At 39.2% G+C, this 11,292-nt stretch overlaps 1 long non-coding RNA gene across 1 annotated transcript; it reads right to left on the bottom strand.

Moving 5' to 3' along the window:
* Window positions 1–8,465: 8,465 nt before the first annotated feature.
* On the bottom strand, window positions 8,466–9,963 carry LOC121709236. Its single transcript, XR_006031871.1, has 3 exons — window positions 9,860–9,963; window positions 9,134–9,219; window positions 8,466–8,916 (listed from the first exon to the last, which is right to left on the bottom strand). It is a non-coding gene; the product is annotated as an uncharacterized LOC121709236 (long non-coding RNA).
* Window positions 9,964–11,292: the final 1,329 nt, after the last annotated feature.

The raw sequence follows: 11,292 nt of genomic DNA, 5'->3' as shown, positions 1-11,292 counted from the left end.
AGATGTAAAGAGGAGAATAGGAAAAGCAAGAGCTGCATTTGGCATGGTGAGACCATATGGACTGGAGCGCCTGTAACATCACACTCAAGACTAAGGCTGCGTTCGTGAAATTCAATCTGACACTCTGAAAATAAAATAACGCTCTGAAGTTCGAAAAAGATGAGCGTTCTAACTCCCTGTGAATTTATTTAGGATTACAGACAGTATGGTTTACAATTTGGACATCACTATAGCACTTGTGGAACAGGGTTTATGTGTCATTCAGAACTCAATTCCACTAATGCAAGAGCTTCTTGACCGTGATGATGAGGACTGTGTAAGCAATTGTTTTAACCTACTAAATAACAACAGTTAGCTTGTAATGTGAAAGCATTCTAGCACTAGCCTGCAATCTACTGTGTGACGACACACTCTGCCACTCCGTCCCTTCATCTGGAGTGCCCAGAATTTACGAACGGTTAAAAAGTTTCAGAGTGTGCTCAGAGTGCCAATTTACGAACGCACCCTAATTTAATAAATGCAATACTTATGTGTACTTATGCTTAATATTATTAAAAAAAGAAATACCACCACTATACTACAAAAAAGGTGTGTAAACTTAGATAGCTGTTAGATCCTTCTGGACAGGTACTTCATTGTTAGCACTTATTCTGCCCATATTCTGCATTGGAGGGACCCCTATGAGAAGGTTAAACATTAATGTTAGATTTATGCAGTGGTGGACGAAGTACACAAATCCTGTACTTGAGTGAAAGTAGAGATACACATGGTCAAATGTTACTCCAGTATAAGTCCTCCTTTTACATTTCCACTTGAGTGGAAGTACAAAAGTACTTGCCTTCAAATGTACTTAAGTATCAAAAGTAAAAGTCCTGAAATGTATTTTGACGAATACAGTTGCATTTACTTTTGTTGAAATGATTCGGCACAGACATAGGCATTCATTGAGCCTTTCTCCTCCATTCAAGGACAAAATCAGCTAATAATTATTGTAAAACAAACTAATGTGATATCTTATCTTAGATTCTTCAAAGTAACCACATTTTTCTTTGTTGAATGCTTTACACTTTCAGACCAAATCAAGATGTTCCCTTTTGTGTTTGATAATGTCAGATTGTCCATCATTGTCTATCATTTGCTCATGGCGTCAAGAGGTTTGTTATATTAACATCAATATTGTGAATTATTATTGGGGTCAACAAGGTACAATAAATAGTGGATATGATAATAACATAGGCAACACCATTATTTAAAGCCTAGCTCGCTTAATAGAAAATATACATGTAAGTACAGTACACATGTATTTGGACAGTGTTTTTTCCAAAAGGAACTTCAGCTGTAGTTCAGCTGTTACAAAATGTAGTGGAGTAAAAAGTAAGATATTTGGCCTTGAAATGTACTGCAGTAAAAGTAAAAAGTTTAACAAAATCGAAATACTCAAGTCAAGTACAGATACATGAAAAAGCGACAGAAAGTACAGTAATTGAGTAAATGTTTTTGTGAATTATTTATAAAAGATAGGCCTACATAAATGTTCCAGAAAGGGTAAGCCTACATGTTGCTATGTTTGGGGCTAAAGTTATTTTTAACCAATATGTTTTTAAGAGTGTAAGATAAGATAAAGAAGGAAAATACAGTAGTTTACTTTAGTATTTACAGTACTACAGTGGCTATCTTGTGATTTTTTTACAGTAATGCTCAGACTACTGTGATTTTGTCATGTGGACACGGGTTTACTGTAAATTTTACAGTACAGTACTACATATACAGTAATGGTACTGTGAAATCCACAGTAAATAACTAGATTTCACAGCCATTTTTTACAGTGATAGCTTTAATGATGGGGTGAAGTGCAGCATCAATATCATTTTTGCTCCTCCTTGTAATGTTCTATTCACGACAATTGATTGACTGATTTAATTTCATCAACACAGTGGATGAGGTGATGGAAGAATCAGATTCCAGATTTCCACAAGACTAGTTCACAATATATTGCAACATTATTTGCATTTTATCACTTTTAAAATTTACTTTACATTTCCAAAATTTTTTGGTGGTAATTATGAAGGTTTAAGACCGAAACGTTGTGTTCTGTAGTGTTCTAATGAATAATTGAGTAACACTTTACGGTAAGGGTACATCAATTATCATGAATTCCTGCATGAATTAATTCGTGATTTATGCATTACTCATAGTTCATAGTCTCTCATTAATGACCTCATGCATTGACAACATATCAACTAAACCATTAGGTATGGTGGGTCCACCATTAGGATTTATGATTTTTTTAAGCATGATCATCATGATTACATGTATGTCAGGTTAGTTCATGAGTTCATCATGTTTGTGGCCCCTCAACTAAGGTGTGAACAATGGCATTGTTGGCAGAAAAAGAAATCATCATGATCATTCTCATACGAGGAAGAGCAGAGACATCGTCACGGCGTTTTACGTTCATGTATGCCTGGGTGCTCGGAATAATGGACTGCACCCACATTCCACTCATTTTTCATGGCACTGTGCGTAATCCAACCTTTATGAATCATTACGTAAGGCTACATCCCCTGATATTATATTACCAGTCATGTTGCTTAAAAAAACAGTAGAGATTATGTTTACACATTTGAACCCATAAACACTTCTGTTTGTCTGCATTGAAACATTTGGTAGTCTACATGGTAAATGATGTGAGAATTCATTTGGGTAAGTCCTTTGCTAGATAGTTGATATACTATAATGCTCCCATTTGTCGTTTGACTTGTCTGAGACCTTCTCAGCTTCAAACTTTTAATCACACACATTTTCCTGCCATTTCCGCCTAAATCATCTTTTTTCTTTTAATCCCGTGGCATCAGGGAGCATCAGAGATGCAAGATGCAAACACTGCAATACTGGCATGACTAAGGATTCAGAGCGGTCTTGTTCCGCCCTGAAGGGACTTATTTTCACAGTAATGACCGGCGTTACATTATCCCGCTTATTATAAGGCTACTTGCCAAAACGAAATAATAAACTCCCCACGATATGACTTTAGCCTACATAACCTAGCCTATTTGTTACCGTTCATCGTGGCATTTTCTGAGAAACAAATAGTTCGCAACACACGCTGCTGAACTTGAATCAAACATTCTTTAGAACACAGCTGATCAACCGTCTGCTTTCACGTTTGAATGAAGTTCCAGTCCTTGCGTAGTGATATGAAAGACATTAATCAGAAGCACAAAACCCGTTGCCATTGACAGCGGTCATTAAATGCTTTGCCGGTGATTTATGTAGATTTAACATAGGCCCGAACGTTGGGAAGGCCCATTCATGTGAATGGAACGTTCTGCAGCACTCTGAAGAGCCGTGTAATAAGTAAGGGATAATGTATAGAACGCCGGTCATTATGGGGAAAATAAGTCCCGACAGGGCGAACCGGACTTGTTTCGCCCTGGAGGGACTTATTTTCCCATAATGACCGGCGTTCTATACATTATCCCGCTTATTATACGGCTACTTGCCAAAACGATAAAATAAACTCCATGATATGTCTCTTTACACTTATTTGTTACCGTTTCGTCGTGGCTTTTGCTGAGAAACAAATAGTTCGCAACACACGCTGAACTTGAATCAAACATTCTTTAGAACACAGCTGATCAACCGTCTGCTTTCACTTTTGAATTAAGTTCCAAGCACAAACTCCGTTGCCATTGACAGCGGTCATTCTTGTTTTCAGAGGTCCTTTCCCAAGAAATAATGACCGCTAGAACTTTCGGAAATCCCATTCAAGTCAATGGAGCATTCTACTTGCATTGCGAAGAGCCGTATAATAAAATGTCATGTCATTGTTGTTATTATCTTATCCTAAGTTTCTATCTTATTATGTGTGAGATGGTTTGCAGATTGCAGATTTGGTAGTGTGTTTTATAGTTGGGTTGTTAGTTGTTGTAGTCACTGATAGAAACTCACTGAAGAAGAAAGTTAGGCTACTCTCCAGTAGGGGTTCTTCTATTTCCGTAAGCTTTTTTTGGCAGTTTGCAAACTGAGTGCATTACCACCATCTGCTGGACTGAGGTGTAATGGCAAGTGTGCACTGTAGCCTCGATCTGGCCGCCGGGTGAATTCGCCTCAGAGCCTCCCCGTAGGGGGTGCGCTTTCCAATTGTTCGCTTACCTCTATCTACACGCACAATTGCAGCAGAGCTCTAGCACCAATTTAAGACATTTACCCATAGATATTAGAAAGCTAGATATCACATTGGGCTCCAGAACGTATATAAATAGTGCGGCCATTATGGTGGGGGTTACTAGAGGCCGAGAGAATAAGAAGCAGAATGTCTCTGATTACCAGCAAGTGTTGCCCATAGACAGTAAGGTGTTTGCCCCCAGCAATATGGCGGTCGTGTTCATATGCCACCTAACAGAACTCAATGGACAATCCGGTATATAGCTTTCTAATATTTGTGCGTTTACCTTCCCTTACATAATATGACGCGTTGTGGGTGGAAGAGGCATATTTAGGAGCCTGCTTAAAATGGGCACACTTTTTTCTGAACTACTGCCTGTAGGTTTTGCAATACAGTAATCTGTCATTTACAGTAACATTTCAGAGTTACATGTAACATTTTCAGAGAAGATGTATACTTCTATAGTATAAATAGAAGATACATATTCTTCTATTTATTATAGAAGTATACATTATAATATTAATTATTAATATTAATAGAGTCTATGATCCTGGATTGTCATTGCAATTTAGCAGAGGTGTCCACTGTCCAGCTTCAGAAAGTCAAAGTCCTGTCACATCTTTATTCCAACAATTAATTTTAATCAGCATGAGACTTCAACCAGGTAGTTTTGATATTTAAGGTAAACAATTCATTAAGTTGGTCAGAGCCATACATTTGAATCATTGTGTCGATAAATTGGATAGTTGGGGGCCTAGCAGGAAACCTCCCAAGGCACTCCAAGTGTTTTTACCTTTTTTACATCTTTCCTATGAGAGTCTGGCAGCCCATAGAATTATGCTAGACATCCAATAATGTCATTTGACTAGTGGCACAATTTTGAAACAGTGTATAAAGCCGCATACTTGTATTTGACTCTGCATCCGTTTTTTGTTCTTTGCTTAGCGGCTCCATGGTTGTTGAAATTTTGCTCATTGTACATTTGTGGTGCTTTTTAGAGTTGTGTTGTTTATTGTTGTAGTCACTGATAGGAAGGGTAATTTAAATGGTGTGGAGTCGGGTTAATTGGTGTCAGGTACAAAATCATTTAACAAGCTGATAGTCATTGCTGTGACAATTTGTATGACTGTGATTGACTTAATCCTAACCCCTACTAAATTTGTGTAAGTGCATGCAGGGTGTATATTAGGTAGCCTATGTTTTAACAGGGCACCAGACTGCGACCAAATGCCCGTTGCCAATGCTCGACCATTTTTTAGAGTCGAGTGATTTGCACAAAAATTTGACGAGAATGTGTAGCAATATGTCTACGTTATAACCTTCATTTGTTATTATAACATGCAACAGAGTAGCCTGGCTATTGATAGGTTTATTAAATGCATTATGCTGTTTTATTTATTTTGTAATGAAATATGAACAATTAATGACATACCTTAAAGCACAACTTCTCAACTGAAATTAAAGAGCAGATAAATGCAGCCTCCGGATGGCACTTTCGTTTGAGAGTGGGTTATCAAACATTTTGTATCAAACAAGTGCATCACATTAGGAAATGTATCATAGTTATAGGTAGGCTGATTAACACAATGAATTAATTGAATGGACTGTGATTTCGAGTGGAACTAGCAGTGCCCTTGCCAGAACTAAGGGGGCCGGGCACTACCGGTAATTCGAACCTTACATCTACCTGGGTAATGTAACATTAGGAAGCAAAGTTAGCCTACATGTATAATTGACTTACAGATACAACATTACCATCAAGATAAGAGTAGGCCAACCACCAATCTGAAGAGAACAGGTACATTTGTATGTAAACAAAGGTTGCAAGAACTGTCTGCATTAGAAGTAGCCTGATGAGCCAGACCCACATCAAGATGTAGGGTCTGGGAACTTACCATAGGCACTGCTCAATCCGAGGGGCGGGATAAACGGTTGTCTTTCAAATTTCCTCTGCACGTAATAGGATAGCGCTACAACTCATGAGTCCCATGCATTTTCCCACCAGCGGAGCTAGTTGGCTAGTTGATCAAACTTTTGCCAATTTAAAAAAAGTTTAACTCGAGCCACACTTCAAAGACCGCTGTTCGCCAGCAGCAGCATCCATCTTCTTTGTTTTCAAGTAGTAGGGAATTCACACGAAACCGTCTCCGAATCTATACACGATGTGATTGGCCTGATAGAAGTTTCATTTTTCCAGCTCGCAAGCCAACGGAGAGTTGCTAGACTACCCTGGCTGCAAATTACATTTGCTGCCGCTAGGGTGCGTCTAGATTTCTAGGCTACATTAGAAGCCTAATTCATTTACATTGAGATCATAGGAGGTACTTTGAAACAGTATTATATAGTTTGAGTTTGAGATGGTTCAGCTGAATCCAGAGTGTGTTTCACATGCTGGGTTACTGATTAGGGGTATAAGAAAATAACGATAATATTGAATATCGCAATATTTTATTTGGCAATTCTGTATCGATTTTCATAAACATATATTTTTCATTTATTAATGTTTACATGCAAGCACTTTAGTTATTGACATGTACAGAACTGTAACTGTACAGTGTACTGAATTGTTTGTCTAAAGCAAATTTTACATATAAATATATAAATAACAAAAACCACCCCCCACCCCCCCAATCTTCCCCTCCCCTGCCATGATCAACCTCAAACACCACTGTGTTATATACCTGTTGGTAATTGATCGCCCCCTACTGGCGAATGGAATATACATGGAAAAGTAGGTTACTGTGTGTAGTTCTGCAAGCGGTTTGATTCAGTAAACAACCTAACCTGCACACGGCCTCCGTTTCTTCATTATTATAATATCACGGATATAACACTCTGGACAATACTGCATTCTGTGCACCTATGCACTTGGCACTTTTCTTGCTATTAGGCTGCGGCTATTTTACTCATGTGTGCTGGAGGGTGTTCTGCCTGGGAGGGTTTGGAGCGTATTTTTGTGTGTAAATGTGTAAATGCGCGTTTGGGGCTGGGTGGATGAGAGTGTGTGTGTGAGGGTAAGAGAGAGGGCGGAGCATATAGGGGATGTTTTTCTGTATATTTACCTATTTATTTGTGAACTATTTATTGCTCTTTTAAAAAAAGCACTGACCAAGAGTGGCAACTTGAATTTCGTTGTTGTTGATACTCTGTATTTTATGTAATGACATAAAATAATGCTTCTATCTATCTATCTGTTGTTCCTCGTTGGTGGAACGCACTGCCAGTTCCTACAAGGGCAGGGACATCCCTCTCCATCTTCAAAAAACTCCTGAAGACCCAGCTCTTCAGAGAACATCATCTCTCATAGCACTACTTACAACTAGTCTTGCTGATCCTAGCACTTACCACCTGACTAGAACTGTCACTCGACTGTTTAAAAACAGCACTCACTGATGCACTTATTCTTACTGTACTCTACCTTTTTTAAATTTTCCTAGAATTGTTGAGAGAATTCCTTTAAAGGAGAATTCCGGTGTGATATTGACCTAAAGTGTATTGAAACATGATACCGAGTGTGAACGTATGTCTCATAGCCCATCTCGGCTTGTCCCCTGCACTCCAAAACATTTAAAACGAGACATTGAGAACTTTGAAAAAGCACTGGTAGTTTACTTACAAGACGATTTATACAGACAGTATCTTCACGAAGTTTAGCGTTTGCAGCCATCTTGAATTTAGTCATGATAAGTCGAGCAACGAGTAAGAATGAACAGGTATGATAAGGGATCAGATTCCAAAAATAATTCAGTGGAAATGCATGGATTCCAGTTTCTTCCAGTAGCAGGCAGTTTGACAGATGCTCATGATAATGAACCATCATATCTTTGTAAACATCGTAGAGGAATGCATTCAGAGCCCAGGAGTTATCAGATGATCAGATTAACATGGCATGAATAAAGCTGGCACCAAGTGTTTCTAAAAGAGATAGAGATATTCAAGCAGTTTAACACCATGGTATTTTGTGTTTTAATGTTTGTGCTCACCTTTCTTTAGAAAAACAAAACTTTATTAGCAGTTGTTAACTTGTTCTATGAGTACTTTCTGTAAAATGAGGCATTGGGAAGTTTGGAAGTAGGGTTGTCCTGTGAGGAAATTTGTTCTCTGCATTTTACCCCCCATCCGGGTGTACCACACACACACACACACACACACACACACACACACACACACACACACACACACACACACACACACACACACACACACACACACACACACACACACACACACACACACACCTGACGCATAAGATAAAGGTGAGGACATGTCAATATCACAATAAATGGAGCACATGCAGTAAAGCTACATTGTGGTTTTGTTATTCATCCAATTTAGTGCTGTGTACTTCAACTTTCAGGACCGGCTGGTTAGAGTCTGTCATTGTGGATGTAATGGTAATATCATCTTTCTTGTAAATCAGGCTAGGGCCATTGGCTCTACCTCTGATAAAGCCTTGTTGGGCACCACTGTACATTTTATTGTAAAGATTACAGTCACAGCTTGTGTCGCTGCAAAAGATTCCCACTCCAAACCAGTTAGAGTAATAGGTAAAGTCATAGGGATTAGAGAACATGACGGCTATTTTGTTCATAGTTTGCTTTGTCGATTCATTCACCAGATTGTAGGTGAAGACTCTGACAGACCCACAGACTGAGATAGAAGATTTGGCATACAGAGCGCTGCCTTCTTCAGAGGGACGAAGTGCTGATGGCAAAGGAGTGTCACACTGTCCACTGAAGATATACTGTCTGGTCAGAGAAATAATAATACAAATATTTCAGTTATAAAATACAATCAATTATTTTGGCACAAAGCCTGGGGGAAACCAAAGGAAAGGTCAAATGATAAAAATACATTCCAACACTGACATCAATCTTCTCATCTGACTAAAGTGAATCTACAGTATCTACAGAAAATCATGATTTAAATTTCACACTGTGACAACAATCAATAATATGTAGGCACCTTGGGTCAGTCAGGGTGTAGTTGCTCTGGTTGCTAATTTCAATGGTGCACTGGCGATGTGTTAGTGCCCCGCCCATGATGTATCACTGCGACCCATGAAAATACAGAGAGAGAAAAAGATAAAGAACCAGAATTACATTACAATGAATTTATAAACTCCCTGGCATCTCCTGATGGAGAGATAGTTAAGCAATAAGCCCCGAGAGGCCGTAGGTTACACTGATTCTACAACAGCTAAGGGGCATTGTTAGGCACGACGTGCTAGCGGATTGCCTAAACTTGGTCTCTGCATTTATCCCAATCCGTGAATTAGTGAGACACACTCAGCACACAGTGAACACACAGTGAGGTGAAGCACACACTAATCCCGATGCCTGCTACATTACAACGGCGCTCAGGGAGCAGTGAGGGGTTAGGTGCCTTGCTCAAGGGCACTTCAGCCGCTTCCTGCTGGTCGGGGTTCAAACCGGCAACCCTCCGGTCGCAAGTCCGAAGCCCTAACCAAAAGGCCATGGCTGCCCCAAATACATTTCCCCTATCTGAATGGTTGATAAGCAACGTCGAGACGCAGCTACTTTAACTTCTGTATCAAGTTATGGTAGCGCAGTAATACAGAACGAAATCCAGTCAAGATGTAAGTTTATGCTGCATCGAACACGATTCAGCCAATAACAATCAAGGACCAGATCTATCAGTTTTAGAATAAAAAATAAAAGTATGACTTACAGCAGTGAAGAGGTGAAGTCAGGTAGTAAGCATCAAGAGCATACTCTGTACGAGTGGTCCTGCCACAGCTTCCTGTTTCCCCATTTATAGGCTACTCAAGTAGAAAGTGAAACTGCATGCGTGCCCAGGCAGGTCCCAGGTTAGTGTGAAAGCATGCAGACCACTGCAGTGCTATGTACGAAGGGGCACCCTTCCCTGGCGTTGCCACCATGTCCTTGAGGACATCCTTGGGTGACCAAGACAGCAGATGACTACAAGAAGGTCGATGTTGCCCATATCCTGACAGAGATATTTATATATTTTATTTTCCAGGCAGTTTGACAGATGCTCATGATAATCAGACTATACAACTTCCAACTAGTGGTGATCAATCGTTTGCAGTTAGAGTTATTATTTGTATTATTATTATTACTATTGTTTGGTTTCTTGTTTGTATGTAAAGCACTTTGTGTTCTGTGCTTGAAAAGTGTATAAATGCATTTTATATAATTATTATTATCATTATTATTATGAACCACAGGTCATAGGAGGACAGGCTATATATTTGTGAACATCGCAGAGGAATGCAGAGGAATGCATTCAGAGCCCAGGAGTTTTCAGATTATCAGATTAGCCTACCATATAAGGCATGACTAAAGCTGGCACCAAGTGTTTCTGAAAGAGATTGAGATGGAGATGGATCACTAGAGAGGCCTTCCTCATATTACATGTGAATACTTCAGAGGCGAAAATCCTCTAAATCCATCTGACCACTATTCTTTTAAATTTTCAGCAGGCGACTACCCCAGGCTAAATAAAAAACAAACAAACAAACAAAAAAACAGGCTACTTTAAGGATGTAGGCCTAGCCAGAAATTATAAACGTGAGATTTTAGGTGGCATCAACCCAGTAAAAGTGAGGAGCGGAAATGTAAACACTATACTGTATAACAGTGCTCTCATAATTAACGTGATCGCACAATGACAATCAAACCGCACATTAAAATATGCTACTCGCAAGAAGAATTCACCTTCAGAGGCTGCACAATAATTCATTTTAAAACTTATATGTAGATCTTTTAATCTCTAATTAGAGAAAAAAATGAGCCATGAAGCTATTTTACATTAGACTGAAAAACTCAGAATGCAGTGCCTATTTTAGAGATGGGTTTTATTTTAGGTCTTAAAGGCACACCAGGCAAGCGTGATGCTTTTTCTCTATGAAGCTCCACCTAATGTCTGTACGTGTTGATACGTGTGCGAGCCCTCACTCGGTCTGAAGCTCTTTTCCTTTTCTTTGCATCTTCTGTCAAGGGTTTTCGCCAGACATGCAGGGCGAATTGTCATCAATTTCCCTCACGGGATCAAAAGAGTGTATATATACTTGCACATAATTTAATTAAAGGCTACACTTCCACATACAACAACTGTCAACAATCAGGGACAACAGATTG

This window comes from Alosa sapidissima, chromosome 5, assembly GCF_018492685.1.
Source record: "Alosa sapidissima isolate fAloSap1 chromosome 5, fAloSap1.pri, whole genome shotgun sequence".
In the NCBI taxonomy this organism is placed as follows: domain Eukaryota; kingdom Metazoa; phylum Chordata; class Actinopteri; order Clupeiformes; family Clupeidae; genus Alosa; species Alosa sapidissima.
The sequence above is the reverse complement of the archived record's forward strand: the minus strand, read 5'-3'. Positions and strand labels throughout refer to the sequence as shown.